Source organism: Lycorma delicatula, chromosome 5 (assembly GCF_047948215.1).
Source record: "Lycorma delicatula isolate Av1 chromosome 5, ASM4794821v1, whole genome shotgun sequence".
Taxonomy (NCBI): Eukaryota; Metazoa; Arthropoda; class Insecta; order Hemiptera; family Fulgoridae; genus Lycorma; species Lycorma delicatula.
This window is the reverse complement of record NC_134459.1, coordinates 6224584-6244149: the sequence shown is the minus strand read 5'-3', so window position 1 is coordinate 6244149 and position 19566 is coordinate 6224584.

The following is a 19566-nucleotide window of genomic DNA, read 5'->3' as shown; positions in this document are numbered from 1 at the left end:
TACACTTGCAAACTAGAAAAGTTACGAACAAAAGTACAACCATCTTTCAACAGCTTAAATTGTTCATTCCAGCCGATTACAATTCATTTTATGACAGCTTAAATCATTTTTAATAATTATACTCAAGGAGTTCAAATTCTCATATTTTTGCAAGTTCTGCTACTTCTGTTTTTAATATTTTTTCCATTATTCTTTTCTTTAATTGTTATAATTTTTTTATTTTGTTTAATCAAAGTTTTTGATGTGCGTTTGGTATATTAAGTTTGGTACGTATAGTGAAGTTAAGAAGAAATGTTTAAAAAAGTTATTATATGAGAATGCAATTTTCTTCTTTATACAACTTGTAATTTTTAACAATAAACAATTTTACTGCTATTATGATATTTTTTATTGGCTAAATTTCCTTCTTATAGTGCATGAGAAAAAAACTGTTATGTTTTATTTAAAAAAAGAAAAAACGGCTATTATCATGGTTTTATAATATTTGAGACCACTGCAACTTAATAATATATGAAAAATTATGAATATATACATAAATTATGAATATATATATATTATCATGTTAACAGCAGAGCTACATTAATTATGATGATAACTTTTAGCTCTCCAAGTGAAAATACTTAGCAGGTTTTGACTGCCAGCCAACAATATGTAAAATTAAAAAAATAATTTAATACCAACTGAAGATGTGGATACTGTGAAAACCAATCATTGGAAATTATTATGGTAAATATTGAAAAATGTAAAATGTATTCATATGAAAAGTAATTCATCAGCCTTAAAATAAGCCCATGTTGGACATTATAGCCCAAAAAGTCAGAAGAATATCATCGCTTTTAATGATTCAAACATTTGTTCTCCTTTTCCTAATAAAAAAAAAAAAAATTATTGGTTTCTCCCATCAGAATGAAATGTTGTGAAAATCATTATTGTGTTGCATTACAGAAGTAGATTTTACACATGTTTTTGTCTAATTCAAATGAATGACTATGATATAATTTCATAGTACTTATAAAATCAAATTAATATATCTGTAATGTTTTAAAATCAATTGTAGTAAACAGATTAGATGATTTTTTTTTTTTAAATAAATGTAAGTGACATTTTTTATTATGGTATCATTATTCACTAATAAATCTCAACAGTGCAAAGATTTCCCCTTGTAAGATCAAATATTTCATTAATTAAAATTTTATTTGGCTATAACTCTGGAAGCAATGAAAATAAGAAATAAGGACCACTTAAATAGTTGAAAAACTCTCAATGAGAGATTATTACTGGAATTTAGAAATAGTGAAAAGTCCACATTTTTGGGATTTTTTGGAACCTTTTGGTCCAGTCGATTGGAATGAAAATCGGAGGTGCAACACTAGATGTCCTAAATATAAAAATTGCAACATCCTAAGGCTAATCGTTTTTGAGTTATGCGAGACACGTACGAACAGAAACTAGTCAAAATTGATTCAGGGATGGTCAAAATGGATATTTCCGTTGAAATCTGAAAACCGAAATTTTTCGCGATCAAAATACTTTCCCTACTTCGTACAAGGAAGTAATAACCATTGAAAGGAATCAATAAACCAAGGAACCACGAGCGTAATTTTTTACGTAAGATTGGGAAATAAAATGGAAATAAGATCTAATAATTTAATTTCTAATTAAATAAAACTAAATTTCTCATTAAAAATCGCGCCTCCCCCACATACATTCGCACGCGAACACACACACACAAAGATAAGTACAATAAAAGACCCTGAAATTGACACAGTCTACAAATTTGAAATAATAATCCGTTTGCTTGGCATTTACGTTGTTTAAGTACACTGTTAAACAGTAATGAAAATTTAAGGGTTTATACTATTTTGTATATTTAGTTTTCGAAAAGATTTTACTATATTTAAGACATGGTAACTGGGAATAAATGAAAATCCCTGCAAAGTCCTTTTTAACCAGAAAGTTATCAAGCACCTATATGTTGTATAATGCATTCATTAACCCTTTAAAAACTGTCATTAAAATTTTTCAACCGGACTTATTTAAAGGCAATCGTTTTTTTTTCAGTTATTCTATAGGAAACCTTTTTCGGATTTATCTTTCTATTACAAGCGCTGTTCTGATTTAAATATAAAAATCACTACATTCTTTTGTCATTTTTAGTCATTCACAAGATTTTCTGAAATATATTTAACAAATTTTGCCTGAAAAGGTTCGATGTGTCTCTCACAAGCAACTTCTCACAATTTTCACCATACAAAAAAATCAGCAACTTTGGAAATATTCTTCTGATAAAAGCACTCATCTTTCTGCTTAATAAAACGCAACGATAAAGTATATTAATAAATTTAAAAATAAACAAGTAACGATAAAATTATTTTCTATATGATATATCCCATACATGAGAAATAATAGTAATACAAGGACGTATTTCTAGTAGCTGAGGTGAGGTTTCATCATTTTTAGTTGCAACAGTGAATTCTGAATCTGTGTTTCATAAAAATATTTTGTTAAATTGCTAAATGATATTTTAAGATTCATTTCAATATTGGTAGGCCTGTTAAAATAATTCTAAAAAAAGGCATACATTCATAAATAATTTGTTCATTAATAAATAAATCATATATATATATATACCCAAAAAATTATTTACAAAAATATATTTACCACTCATTAGTGAATAGCACATTATCATATTAGAATAAATAGTAATCATTTAAATATGAGTATACATATTAATATTAAATACCCTTATAAACATAATTTTAGTTTCCTAACATGCAATACATTTTTTTCATCTGTTTCTGATGCTGAAAACGAATAAGAACTCAAGACTATCACCCAACATTTTTGAAAATTTCATACATGTGAAACACGTAAATAGACTTCTCCGATTGAAGCCTACAATTAATTAAAATTTATTATTTCATATCGTCAAAATATTTTATATTTTTCAGAAATTCTACTTTTTGAGTAAAAAATTCAATTTATAATCACGTTTTATTTAGAATCCCTACAATTCAATTAAAAAATTTTGGAATATTCTGTCCTTGGGCACGGTGCATCGTAACCTGATAACTAACTGCATTCTTCTTTCAGATGAAGAGCTGAAAAAACAGCCAAGGGAAACTATTGTTGAATTTGTTGGTGCGTTGATGGAACTGAAGTCTCCAATTTTGATTGGTAAGATAACAAAGTTTTCACAATGTTTTAATCATTTGTTAGAACCCAACCTGTGAAGAATGTTGTGCATTATAATAGAAAAACAAAGTCCCATGAATAGGTACCTTGTCCAAACATGATCGCGACATAAACACGTGGGTGGAGTGGACTTAATGAATAGTTCGTTCAAATGGGTGAGGATGAATTGTGAAGAGAACAAGAAAATGGTACTATAGTTTGTTCTATCATACAATCGATAAAACTGTTGTAAATATTTTTTTATACAGGAGAGTTTTAGAAAATACAGCTACCAGTAGTAAACAAAAACCCTGTCATCATTTGTTTTCAGACTGGAGATAGCTTAATTATTATGTAAAATTGGTATAAATACAACATCGACTAGAGGTCATACTAGTTCCAGCAAAGAAAAAATTAAAATCGTCAACTGATACTCCAGCTGATGTTCGTTTGGATAAATATGAACACTGGGGCCTGTACGTATAAAAAGATTAAAATGTAAAATTCCAAATTGTAAAGGATTTACAAGAGTAAAGTGCACAGTGTTTACTTTATTTGTGTTTCAATAACAAAAATAATTGTTTTATGAAATGTCGTACTGATGAACATAATTAGACTGTTTATTTGTGAAGATAATGTAAGTGATTAGAGAATAATTATTGTTTTGGCTAAAGGATAGTATTATAATGTTAAAAATTGTCAATATAAATCATTTAAAAAAATTAGCTTGTGGCTTATCAAAAATAGAGTATTAATTTTTAAAAAAGTGTTTTTTCTTAGTCTAAAAGAGTAAAAGTTTGTTACTTGACTTCACAGTAATATCAATCAATATAATGATACAGCCATCATAAAATTTAGTTATGTAGTTTATGACTGCCATATGAAATAACTAAATGGATGTTGTTGGAAGATTTGGCTCCTTAATTCTTAAACCTGTTGATCATATGATCAGATCTTAAATTATAAGTGTTGTACTCCCTCTTGTCTTGATGAAATCTGCAGCAAAGATATATAAATAGTCACTTGCATTAAAAAAAATGATAAAATAAATAAACCTAAAGGATAATGTATCAATCATTTCACTGAGAAATGGATCAGTCGTGGAGGTCCACATTTCTGGGCACCAAGAACATTTGTTATAACACCTTTAGATTTTTGCATCTAGGGACAGATGAGAAATATCATATATAAAACAAAAATACATTCTCGTGAGGAATTAATTGTTTACATTATGGATGCTGCTGAGAAACTTAAGGATAGCCCTTTAGTACTATAAAGAGCTACAAAAGCAGTACAGCAGGGAGGTTTTGAAACTGGTGGGCTTAGTTTTGAATATTTGTTATAAACTGGTAGGTACGACTTACTGTATTGTTTCTAAATTGAATTCTAATTTTTCTAAACTTTCTTTGTTTTATTTGACTTATCTTGCACCATTATGTTCAGAATTACATTTTCTATTAGTTTTATTTAAAGGTTTTACATGTTTATTACCCGTTTAACAACGTTATTGTAGATCAAACATAATAACGGGTTTTTTACTTTAAATTATTGATTTTCATCCTAGATTTCTTAAAACCTATTTCAGATACTGTTTTGGTAGTTATTTATTCTATTTTTAAGGTAAAAACCCCATAGAAATCACTAATTCTGCCCCTTAATTATTGTCCTATAAATTTTCAGTACGACCTCTTTCGTCGGGATTGCTGAAACCCGAGCGAAATCTTTCATTAACCGTTATTTAACAACTAAACATTTTAGCCTTGTTTAATAAATTTTTAATTTTTTTAATTTCACAAGCAGAATAGGTTATGAAAATCACGGAAAAAAATTCGCTGTACATAATCTGTATAACGTGATCTCAATTTGTAATTTTTTTTCTGTAGTCTCCGTGAATCACCGAGGGTATTACTTCTGAAATAATGAGTATACAAATCATATTATTACGATTTGAAAGATGTAACTCGCGACTACCAAATCAGCCGATTTGCAAAGACAAATCAGCTGATTTGTTCACCACTTCCAACCCGGTTGGTTTAATCTCAATTTAAAGAAAAAACATATATATATATATATATAAAGATATATTAAAAGTTCTATTACTTTATAAGTTTACTTTATACACACTAATTTTATACACAATAGCGATTCTACTAAAATAATAAAATAAATATCTTAGACAAGATTGGTATAGTTTAAAACGTGAAAACTACCGTCAACAACATATTGTAATGACCAACCCTTCTTTTTATATTACAGCTAAACAACATATTAATAGTATAAAGAAAGACTGTTTCGAAAAATCCAATTATGCTAAACACATTTTATAAAATAAACATAATTACAGCCCGGATAATTTTATTTATATATCGATTTTCAAACAATTTTTATAAAACCAGCAATCTCAACAAAAAAAATTATGTATATTTTTACAACAATAAATTAATAAAGGGACATATAAAATTTGAAGATGATTTTCTATTTAAATTAATAATTATCAAGTTGCCTAACTTGATTATCTAGTTACATTGACGAATGGTTTTGTTAATAATATTTTGTTATTTTTTGTTTACGTTTTTAATTTTAAAGTTTTAATTACAAAAAATCTATCTCCTGATGATGGTCAAATGACCCAAAACGCTAGGGATATAATATAAACTGTTGGTAAGGTTGATTTTTATAACAAATTATTTAACCTAACATGCTGCTTTATAAATAAATGTTTTATTATGATAAGAACAAATTATAAAATTTTAAAAACGAAATAGATGTGTTTAAAGTTCGTATTAATTATTTAATCAAATACATGAAATGACGTTAAGGTAAATAAATTAATTATAAAATATTACTACAAAATATTAACAGTAAAGAAATCGCTACTGAAAATCATATTGAGCATATACTAATATCTGTACATGTAGAAGTGGACGCAGATAAATCATGTAATTGTCTTTTTTTTTAATTCAGCAACAGAACAATATTCTTTCTGTAAAACTAAATATTTTAATTGTAAAATAGGCTGATGGATAACTGATTATACAGTTTCCTTTTTCATAAAGTATGCCTCAATAATGATCTGAAAGCAATTTTTTTTTTTATTCTAAAAGGTGTTATGTCTTTAAAAAGCCCACAAATTTGACTTTACACATTATACGAGAAAATATTTAGGCATAAAAGTAATTGATAATGAGTACAAGCTTAGTGTTTTATAAAGATGCTTCAGAGTAAAACTGTTCACTACATTTTGGTAAACAAAATCATATTTATCATCCCACAAGAATTTATCAAATAAAAAACCCAAAGGTTTTGCTTTGTGGACAACAAAATTACTATATATGTAATGGGAATTCTGGCCACACAATCTGCAATGTTATGTTTAACCAAGAAGCACAATGTGACAGTTTTATCCATATTTTAAGTTACATTGTTACAATCCATCCAGTGAAAATTTTTTAAAGCTGCAATTGTGAAAAATTCAATCCATTTTTATTAATTATCTTTAGAAATATAGATACAGCTGTGAAAAGAGTTGTAATGAATGGCTCAAGAATTTTCGGCAGATCATTAATAAACAATAAACAAAGCAAAAAATTTTCCTGAGGCGCTCCACACTCTACATCTTGAAGCGAGGACCTAAATTTACATGTGTATTCTTGGCAAATGATAAAATTTCTACTACTTGTGTATAACTTGTGAGGTACGACTTGAAAAGCAAGTTTCTTTTCAGATACTGATACCACAGCTTCTAAGTTGTTTTATCGGTATAAATAAATGTTTTCCAATATTTCTCTTATTGTCTGTTCTTAATATTTTAATATTTTTTTAATATCTTTTCTTGTTCTTAATATTTTTTTTTGTCTTAAAGAATTAAAAAATATTTTCCAAAAACCAGGAAATGGCTACGTCTTTTAAGACATGTCTGCTAATGGAAATATAAAAATTAGATTACCTTATAAATATAATAGTGCACTTGCTGTTAAGCTGCCCCGTCAGTACACTGTACAATAATATTTATCAAGAATAAACATAGCAATATAAGTATACACTTTCTTTTAGTTATCACGCATTTGAGTATGATATTTTAAGTACATAATATACACATCTTACTCTGATCAAGAAGCATTTGGATAGGTAATGCAGAACATACTTTAAGAGTAGATTCAGTGTATGAAAAACAGAATAAAAGTTCATTTATTACCATCAAAAGTTCTATGTATATTACCATCTATATTATCTGTCTCATTTTTGTTTTTCTAAAAGTTATTTCTCAGTAAGTTTTGAGGTATCTTGATAATATTTTGTATAGTTATTACATTTTCTGATAAATTAGTATTTGTGACAAATAAAGCTTCAGTTTGTAATAAATTTAACAATAAATGAAGCTCTAAAAAGAGAGAATAACTACAGTGAAGATTAAATTAAATTGTAAAATGGAATTATTGTTTGCAATAGTATTGTATTGTAATTTACATATAAATTTATGGTAACAATATTTTTAAAGTTACAAACAGCATATCCCCATTTTTTTTTTGTGTTTTTGTTTTCTTTTAGTTCACAAAAGTTATTTGAAGGTAAAATGAAAAATAAAATATTTGTAAATTTAAGAATGTAATATACTACTAAGAACAAAGTAATGCTACAGAATGATCTCAGAGAAAAATGTTAGATTTGAAGGTGTAATAAATCATGAAAGTGTATTTTATACGACTGCCAAGAATAGATTGGAACTGACAGGTAGGTTGTCAATGGTAGGTTACATCAACAACAGCTGGAAGGTTCATTTTTTTTAGAAATTATGGTGTGATAACAAATCTTTCCACCACTGTACCTGTCCTGAACAATATTACAAAATACCAAAAATTTGGTTTAAAATAAAATTTTTCTTTACTAGTTAATAAGTAAACTGTGATGATTATGTTAATTTTCAAATCATTATTACCTCTTCATCTCATATGTTCTATTAAAATTATATTTTTGGGCTTAACTGTTAAAAATTTTATAATGACAAAATGACATCATTTATTAAAATATAATTTTAAACTAAGTTACGGTAGATTCTTCATGCAAATGCAGGTATAGAATTTTTAGTGGATAACAAAGTAGATTATTTTCTACCATAATTTACAGGTAAGTTACAAATAAAAATCATGCCTGAAAGTGAATTAATGATTTAAAGGTGTTTTCATTTGATGAGCTTGATTCTCTTAACACTTATTAAAATAAGTGATTTTTATATCGTTTGAAACTTATAATATTACAGCAAATTTTGTAAATTCTGCTGAAGAATATCGGTGATTATAAATAAAATTTCCCAACAGTAAAAGTGTAAATGTCACTCTTATCCCAAAAAACGTAAAAAATTTTCCCTTTAAAATTAAGTAGATCGTTTCTCTCTTTGGTAGATACATGGAAACCCACCAGGATATGCTGCATTTCTTATATGAAGTAATCTAAAAGACTTGAAGTTAACTTGGAACTTTCGATGTTATCCAAATTAATCGCTTCATTACTAATATTGTAATGATCTTCAAGACAAATAATTTTTGATATAATGTAATTTAATTACATTTATAAACTATGATATAGAGCTAAGCCTTCAAATATAATAAAATAAATAAAAATTTGTAGAATCAAGAAGTGATGAGTTAATCCCAGGTTTTCATAATCCTTTTAAGTATTTTCTCTGAACTTAAAAACCTGTGGAATTTTTTTTTCTTAAAGCCCTTCTAATCTTTTGTTACAACTGTCTTCCCTCTCTAACAGCTGCTGGACACTTAAATGTATGTTGATGTCACCACTTTTCTACATTAATTTTCTAATGGTTTTTACTTATTGTGTTGCACATTTTTTATGTTATAATAATTAAATTAAAAACTCACCGATTTACAGCTTCCTCTCCAATCTAATTTAATGAAAATTAGGATTCTATTTCTGATTAAATTCTGGGATAGAAGTCCTCCATATCAGTACTCCTGACATTGCTGAAAAAGAAAACTTACCAGTTTAGTTATTATTAAATTATGACAAATAAATAACCAACAAGTCTACAAGTTGTATTAGTATAAGTATTTGTTTACTGATAAGTTCACTCATAATTGTGAATACAGTCCATAAATAAATTATAAAATTATCTTTATGCTTTATGTTATGAAGAAATTCGTTGAATTAAATTATAAGAAATGTAAATTAATTCATCAAGATATCAAAGTCTAGTATGTTGTTCTTTTAATATAATAATTTGCCTGGGAAATAAGTTTCATAAGAAGACAGATACCACTCTGTTAAGGGGACATTAAGAAAGTTGCCTCAGTACAAGAGATAAATCCAGAATTTTATCAAAGACGAAGTTCAAAGATGTAATTGATATTCATGGAATCTATATGAAGAAAAGGGGGTTCCAATCGACTCAAGAAGTCTAATTCTCAATAATAATAATAATAATAATTAATATTTATGTCTCTGAAAGTGTCAGAATTCAACAGATAACCTGACATGACACATATCTATTCCCAAAAAAAAAATGCAGAGCCAGTCTTAATAAAAACTCAACATCACGAGTTAGGCTTGCTGAGGAAAATGGATATTTAATTGTTGTTCTGATGCCTTTGCCTCAAAATTATTGCATATCAGCACGAAGCTAACTAAACTATAGCTGATATTCAGCCCTGAAATTGGTCCTTTTACTCTAATTCACATTGAATGGTTATATTGTGTCTTAATAAATGTAAAGAAATCAACTTTATATGGTATCACTTGTATCTTGCATGACTTGTATAACACAGAAGTCACAGATCAGGAATTTATTATGTAATAACTTGTTCAACCACTTCTTCATTCTGTCTAGTGCTGGTGAAGGAGCAATTGATGAAAGACATGATGATATTGCTGTTTCCAACTGTGAGATGCGTTTTGCAATTCATTTTTTGTGAGCAAGCAAACAGTGAAACTATTAAAATCTGTAGATTATAATCTCATGTTATTATGAGTGATGTAGTCATGATGACAGAAATTCAAAGAGAAGCAAGCTAAACAGATTCAAATGATATTATTGAACTGAAAAATGATTGTCACAATATTTTGAGAACAAAAGAGTCTACTAGCAGAATTCATGGAACTTGAGACTGCAGCGATATCAGAATCTTATTATGAATTGAAGTAGTTTGGACAAATCGAATCATGCAGACTGCTCTCAATGGCGATTATTCTTCTGAATGAAAACGCATAACGTTACGCTAAATGCCACTCAAAGGCTTTAGTTGTCGGTTCAAGTTGGAGATTTTTATTGTTACTCCTGTTTAGACACTGCTTGAATACTAAGATTTGTCTGTTAATCAGTATAATGAAACGTAACAAGGGGTTCAGAAATGGGTGATGGTTTCTAAAATAATTTCTACAAAAGTTGGTGTTGTGGTGCAACAAATGCCAGAGAGTGGAGCATTTTTAGGGAAAAGTGTAGTGCAGATATGTTTATAAGATATAGTGATCTAAATAATAAAATATTTAGACATTGTTTTTTTTCTTACCAAAATTCATGTACATTCCATATTTGTCTGTACGTTTTGGAGAATTGACTTTTCACGATAGTTTTATATTTTTACTAAAGTAAAACTTGGCAGTTTTTATTAATTTGTCCTAACATTGCAGAAGAACAGCTGAAAAATGATTTGTAATCAAGAATTACCTTACACCTGATTGATATTTAGATATTTATTTTAAAACATGATAGAGGAACCGCAGCTGTTATGATAATTTTTTTTTATTTCTAGTTACTTAAGAAGAAATTGTACTTATATGTTATAAGAAATTGTACTATATGTCATTTGCTATGAACAAAAGATTTAATGCGACAAGATACGAGATGCATGTCCCACAAAATGGCATTGGCATTCTCAAGAAAACAGCATTTCATGCCGGGCTTAGTAAGGAAAGTGAGGGCTGAAACAATTGCCAGTCATCTTCTACACAGAGTAGGCCAAGCCCACTAAAACGCAGGAAATCTTTCAGCTCTACAAGCAACCCCTTCACTCCATTCACCACTGGGACTGGTCGCATATGCAAAATCATTATTCTTAATAAAATAGAAAGCAATTGTACCTCTTATCTCTTTTGCGCTTTATATTAATCACTACATTGTGATTATGACAGATTATTTAATTCAATAACCGAAGTTACAACTTCTGCTAGGTCACAGAAAATGATTTGCGAAATGTACCTCACAGTTGGGAACAGTAACATCATGTGTTTCATCGAGTACTCGTTTACCGAGCATTACCGAGCATTTACCGAGCAAACAGCATTAAATCGAATGAAGTGAATGAATATGTAATTAGATTATGCATAGCTGATTGGTGTTAGTGCATTATATACTTTGCTTCTACTTACTAAAAATGTAATTAATTCTTATAATGTAATATCATTGCAGATGTAAAATAGTTAATTAAAATTATTTGTTTTAAATAATTAGATATTTTATTAAATTTAAATAAAACATTGTTTCAATTTAAACATATTGTCAGATGTTGAAATAACACTGTCTATGCAAAATTTGTATCTAACATGTTACACAACTTTCCTTACTGTAATTTGGGTGCTGATCTCCAATATGCCATTGAAATTGTGTTACTATGTTAAGGTTTTACATAAATCATAAATTTGTAATGTTTTTTTGGTAATAAATTCATTTTGATCAACTACTCATTACAATTCAGAATAGTTTCTGTATTTTTACTTTTAAACAGTATGCACACATGCTTAATAAAGAAAAAATAAATAAAGAATGTGTACATTGTATCATGAAAGTAGACATGTATGATATCATACAGACATCTGTTGTTGCCATTGCAGAGCTTAAAATTTTATTCAGTCTAGCTTCAATTGTCTGTACTGTGTGTTGTGTTCACACAGTTGTTAGTGTTTTGCTATATTTTCATAAATTCTTTATAATACTGAAGAGATTTTTTTCTCATTTTTATTTGCTACATGGCATCTATAAAAGTTTGTGGATACTCAAATCATCCAGACAGTTATTGTTACATTAAAGGTAAATGTACGCATAAATCTCAAAGAAATACTTATTTATGAATCTATGAAAACTGCCTGTTAATTTTGATTGCGCACTCAGGGATCAACATAAAATCTGGGTGCCTCATGTTATTTTTATATCGTGCTCAGTAACTGAACAGTTCAACAGGAAACGACAAGCTAATGCAGGATAAATAACAGGAAGTCCTTCAGAGACATAGTTGGTGTTTTTAGGCAACAGAAAAGATGAAAACTATGTTTATGGTTAATAAACTGTTTAAAAACTACAAATATTTAGTATGTAGGATGTCACTAAAAATTCATTTCCTACAGTCTCATCTAGACTTTATCCTGAAAATTTGTGCGTCAGTGATGAGCAGGGAGACCGTTTCTGTCAGCATCACTTCCAAGGAAGATGGGATGCTAGAATGATTGATGACTGTTGTTGGTTTTTATTTAGAGAAACTGATAAAACATCGCACAAGCAAGAAAACAATTGCCAACTTATTTTAAAAATTTAGTTCCAATGATTTAATCATTTAAAAACTGTATTGAATATATTTCAATTCATCTGTATTTGAATAACAAAAACTTAGCTGATTTAAACAAATTATAAATGAATACACAAAAATAATAACTTTTTGAAATATTGGTATGACACTGATTATGAATTTATTGGTAAATAATTCGTATGTAACTAAAAATGCAATGTATTACACAAAATTTTGTAAGTTTTGAATTCAGCACCCAATATTTGTTAAAATCACCATGCCCAATTCTAGATGTGTTTTTTTTTTTATTTTGCTGCATTTTAAAAAAATTATGTTTTAGACATTTACAGTACTTACTTTTTATTCAATCCATATTTGAAACTGCGGTTGATAGTCACTTTAACTAAAATTTTCTTTATCTTCCATAATCATTTTCTGCTTTCAATATTACATTTGAAAATCAGTAACAATTTTTTTTTTGTTACAGCTTCCATGAATTTAAAAGTACTCCTGGTAAAGCACCTACAACTCAAAATCACTTGGCAAAAAGATTAGTAATGCACTTAATATAAACTGTTAATTTTTTTTTTTTTTTTTTTTTTGTTTTCCGTAGGAGGAGGAAAAAGCTGTATCAGCCACCGTCTGCGCCCGCAACAGACGGTAGTGTCGGGCTCTCACCGACTAAAAAACCTCCCCCTTAGGGAGGAGGACCCTATTAGGGATTGGGATCGCGGACGCGACTTAACTAACTAATAATAAAATAATATCTACATTGTACCTGAAAAAAATACACAGCATATACAAAATTTAAATCTATTTTCATAAAACTTAATTTACATTGCTTATCTAAGTAATTTTAATGTAAAATTTACGTTGAACCTGAAACAAAAACATACACAAAAGTAGACATAAAAAATTCCCTACAGGAAAGTTCCTATCAGGGGACCCTACTGGGACTAGGCATTGGGATCGCGGACGCGACTTAACTAACTAATAATAAAATAATATGTACATTGTACCTGAAAAAAAATAAACAGCATATACAAAATCTAAATCTATTTTCATAAAACTTAATTTACATTGCTTATCTAAGTAATTTTAATGTAAAATTTACGTTGAACCTGAAACAAAAACATACACAAAAGTAGACATAAAAAATTCCCTACAGGAAAGTTCCTATCAGGGGACCCTACTGGGACTAGGCACTTACCGCGATTTTATAAGAATATTATACTGTCACCTTAAAAACTACACAACTTATTTTTAACATGAAAATTTATAATATTAAACAATAACAACAAAAGTAGAAAATAATAACAAAATACCTATAGTAGAAAATTATCCTACAATAAAAGGGAGTACCACAATGTAAGGAGGGCCACTTAACATGGCAGCTCTCCCTTAGAATATTAAATGAACCGTTGAGTTACCTGAAACAAAAGAAAATAAGACAAATTCAATTAGCGGTTGTGAATTAATAGAGCTTTGTTTTAATTATTAAATTCATTTCATATATGATAGCATTGAACTTTTTCTAACAAAAATATTTATTAGGAATGATTAGGTGGTCCATTTTTACTCCTTAAATATTTAACCTGAGGTAGAAGTATGTATATAGACATTTTTTTACAGAAATAGAATTGCTAGCTAGATAGGTACACAAGAAAAGCTATACCCTCCTCCAGACTAGATAGATACAAAGAACATTGAATTTTTTACAGACCCCGCATCGTTAGATATACATTGAGAAATCATTGAAAAACACCCTTTTAATAAATCAAGGTGGAAGAAAATAAAGGAAAAAAGTGAAAGTTAGAAGGTTAGAAAGGAATAATCCACATAAGATTGCTAAACAAGACAACTCGCTCAAAAATATTCTAAGCCCCTTTTAAGGCAGCAAGGATTCCTCTCGTACAAGATCAGAGCGCTTTACCAAGAATAGATGCAAAAACACTATTCTGAATTAAGGTTCACTGATGTAGATGATAACAAATCTATATCGCCTCCAGGAATGTGTGTGGCCGAGCTAAAATTTTCAGCTAAGAATAATGTTGAATGGCAACAAAAATCGATACAGGATATCTATATACCACCCGATACTTTTACTAATTTTTATATTATTTTTTTTAAATCATAATTAATATTTTTATAAAATGAAATGCATCATTTATTTTCTTATTATTTTTTTACAATTTTATATAGGTTTCCACTTGCTTTGATTGCTCTGGTATTTAAAATTCATGAAATATTTATGTGTCATCTACTTTATAAGTTATTCAACAAATTTTGACAAAGAGGTGCAAGCATGGTTTCATTAAATTTTCATTGTCAAAAAAGAAAAAACTTGTGAAACCACTTCTAAATTTTTACACAGTATATTTTCTATTAAAATAATAGTTAAATGAAGATATCGCTTTGTTTCATCAATCAAAACCTGCTTTCTATCTGTAAATGTAGATAAAATTAATTTTTATTATAATTAAATGTTTGGGGGTATCTAAGTGAAAGATGACTGCCATGACAATAATTTGATTCTTATTTCATTTATTTTACATTATATATATATATATTATTATTATTATTATTATTATTATTATTATGCTTTTACGGCCAACATGGGACCACTTAAGTCAATTTTAGTTGGATCTTTTCTGAGAAAAGCGTGCTATTTTACTCTTTCGAGCTGCCCAGTATTTCTTCATCCGTTCAGATCTTGCTTTCTTTTCTTCATCCGTAAACACCCTCTTCGTTGTATTTTGTCGTTTGTCTGTCTTTTGTTTAAATCTAATGCTTTTATCTTTTAGCTTTGTAATTTTTCCAGTTTTATTCTGTAGGTCAGTCAGGGAAATTCCCAATTCTTTCATATCTTCTCTAATTTCTTTGATCCATCCTACTTCTAGCTTTTGGAACCAGAGCTTTTCAATGATATTTCTTGACAGTCTTGTTTGCGGTGTCCTTATGAGATGACCGAAGAAAGAGATTCTTTTTTTCCGCATAGTATCAGTAACAGGCTCTATTTCTCGATACACCACCTCATTTGGCACAATCCACCATTGGCCTTCTTTTTGGTGTTTTTTATTGATACACGTTCTGACAATTCTCCTCTCTATTTTCAGAATTTTTTCAATTCTGTTTTTCTGAGTGATTTTGAAAAGGGTCTCGCTTCCGTAGGTGACTTCTGGCTGTACTACAGTTTTATAATGTTTAAGTTTTGTTTTAGCAGAAAGGCATTTTTTGTTATATGTTGACCGAGTTAATTTTTGGGATTTAATCATTCTATTTGTCCTGTTTTGCCATGTCACTTTTTCATTTAAATTATAAGTTATTATTTCCCCTAGATATTTAAATTGTTTTACTATTTTAATTTTCTGATTGTTTACCGTAATGTGTTCTATTACCAGAGGATCTATGGCCATTAGTTCAGTTTTTTCGAAAGAGATATGAAGCCCTATCTTTTGTGCTAGGTTTTGAAGGCTCATGATTTGTGTTTTGGCTTCTTGAATATTATTTGCTAAAAGAGCGAGGTCATCTGCAAATCCTAGGCAATATAGTGTGATGGAGTTTTTCTTAGTACCCATTTTTATATTTTTGGGATTTATTTCATACCATTTTCTCATGACAAATTCAAGGGCGCAGTTAAAAAGGAGTGGTGAGAGGCCGTCTCCTTGCCTCAATCCAGTTTTTATGTAGAAGGGTTGAGAGAGTTCACCTCTGAATTTCACTCTGGACTGGGTATCGGTTAAAGTTAATTTTATCATGTTTACGAGTTTAGGGTGAAGGCCCAGGTTTCTCAGAATATTCAGCATGGATGGTCGGTGTATACAATCATAGGCCCTTTTAAAGTCGACGAAGGTGATTATTAGTTGTTTTTTCCGTCTTTTATATAAGTCCATCATAAGTTTTAGGGATATTATTTGCTCCAGGCAACCTCTCCATGGCCTAAATCCCCCTTGGTATTCCCCAAGTTCCAGTTCAAGTTGGTCTTTGCATCGGTTGTATATGATTTTCGACAGGATTTTGTATGTGCAATCCAGGAGAGATATGCCTCTGTAGTTTTCAGGATTAGTTTTATCCCCTTTTTTATGTAATGGATGGATGAGGGCTGTGGTCCAGTGTTCTGGAAGTTTTTCTTCGTTCCATATTTTCACGAGGCATAGATGTAGGGAAGTTTTGACTGAATAAACTGATGAGTGTTTCCAGAGTTCTGCGAAAAGCTGATCTTCTCCGCTTGCTTTGTAGTTTTTTATTTCATTTAAGGCTGCGAGAACTTCTTGAATTGTTGGCGGGTTGATATTTACTGGTGAAGTTTTAACTGGAGTTTCAGTGTCAATCTCAAAAAGCTCTGGGGGGTCGTCACAGTTGAGGAGTCTATTGAAGGTTTCTACCAAAATTTCAGCATTTTCTTTATTGGTGTGGGCCATATTTCCTTTTTTTCCTCTCAGCATAAGGGTGGGTGGTTCATATCTTTGAAGAGCCTGACCAAAAATTTTATAATAGTCTCGGAAATTAGTTTTCTTGGAACTTTCTTCTATTTGCTGAATCAAGTTTTTTTGGGCTTGTCGTTTGGTTCCTCTTATAATTTTCTGAGTTATTTTCCTTTGTTTGGTGAATTCATGGTTAGATTCTTCAGTTTTCTGGGTTTGGTGGTTGATCCAAGCCCGGTGTCGGTCTTTGACTGCTTTGTCACATTCTTCATTCCACCATTGGTGTTTTTTTCTTGGGTTTATAGGGGCTAGTTCTTCAGCTATTTCTTTCAGTTGGGATGTCAGTTCTTTTAAATTATTAGTTAATTTGATTTTTTTTGTTGTTTCTTCAAAGATGGCATTGTTTATTAATTTATGTGGATCATAAGCTCTTTTGTTTTTAGGTTGGGATTTTTTCTTTTTATGCGGGGTGAATTTTATTTTAACTTTAATTAAGTAATGGTCCGATCCAGTATCTGTTCGTCTCAAGACTTTTACATTATAAATCTCCTTGTGATAATTCCGGTCCATGCAAACATGATCCAGTTGCCATTCTCCTTTTTTCCAATCTGGGTGTTTCCAAGTCTTCAATTTGTTTGGTTTTCTCATAAAATAGGTGGATTTTGAGATCATATTATGGTTTCTGCAAAATTCGACAAGTCTTTGGCCGTTCTTGTTAGTTTTCTTTTGGGCAGGCCATTTTCCGATAATATCACGATATCTTCGTTCTTTACCAAGTTGGGCATTAAAGTCCCCTATTAAAATCTTCGTGTGGGTCTTATTTATGTTGTTTGTAGTTTGGTCAAGAAGTTCCCAGAATTTGTCCATCTCTTCTCTATCTTTTTTAAGATTGTTTTTGTCATTGGTGGGAGCATGGACATTTATTATGGTGTAGAATTTATTGGCTGATTTTAGGGTTAAGGTTGAAATCCTGGGGGAGTAAGACTTAAATTCTACGACTGAGTCAATTATTTTAATATTGATTGCAAATCCTGTTCCGAACTGTGGGCAATTCTTCATCACACGTTTCCCGGGGATTCCTTTGTAAATTCTGTAACCCTGAGATTCAAACGGCTCTCGATCGGTGTTTCTCATTTCTTGAAGTCCTGCGATTAGGATATTTTGTTTGTCCATTATGTCTGTTAGAGTTTTTAGTTTGCCGGGTTGAGTTAGAGAATTAATGTTGTGAGTGGCAATGTAGTTTATTTGCTTGTGTCTTATCCTCAATTTTGAAGTTGTGTTGTTTTTGGGTGTTTCCAAACGCTCCGATTCATTGTTATCTTTTATGCAGCTGCCCACCGGATCCGAGTGCAGCCTTCTCTGGTATTTACCAGACGGTGGATTTTTTCTTAAAAGACCTTCCATATTTGACTTTCAAAGGCAAGTCAGCCTTGGGTGGGAATAAATTCCAGAGTTACAACTCTGGATGTGATCCAGAGAGGTGATTCCGATTTAGTTCACCAGTAGAAATCTCCACGTTTCTAACTGGTTATCCAGACGAACCAACGTGGAGGCGCAAACCGATTTTTTTTAATTGAGATTTTAAGTATGGAGAAAGTTTAAATCGGTTCCGGAATCATTTCGTCCATATATATATATATATATATATATATATATATATATATATATATATATATATATATATATATAAAATTTAACATTATATGAAATATAAACCACCTAAAAACAGTAATTAGATTATTTATACTTACCTTATTTATTTCCAATAACCGGTTTGTGCAGTATCTTACACCTTCACTTGCTATTAAATTCTATCTTATTCTTTTTAATTTATTTGTATTATTTTTGTGTAAATTAAAAATATTTTCACAAGTATATTTATTATGTTAATTTTTTTTGTCTTAGGTCATTTCACTGGTTTTTTATGCAGCTCTCCAGATTCCCTATCTTGTGCTAGTCGTTTCATTTTGGTATACGTTGTACCTGTACAATAGGGTATGTTGTATACCCTATTTATGTTCATAATATCATTTAAAATTTCACAATAGATAACATTATAATTTATGTTAAAAACGAGAAATCATTAAAAAGAATAAGTTTTAATGTAATAAAAATAGATTTTAATACAGATTGAAGATGCAGGGTACTGCGAAAAACAGTCAATGGAAATTAATATGGCAAGTTTAACTTATCTAATTAGTGTGTTTTTGTAGTTTATATTTCAAATAAAATATATATATATCAGAAACAAATTAGGCATTGGCCAGATACTGGCATATCTTGATATGTAACACTACTAAATTTCTTTTCTTTATTATACTTATGTTTCCTTTATTGCATTTATATTGTAATTTGCCACACAAAATTTCTGTGTTTCGCATGACATTTAATGCCAGATCTACATAAAATTATTAAAAAGTTAGAAATAAAAGTAACTGCAGTATCAAAAGAGAAAGTTA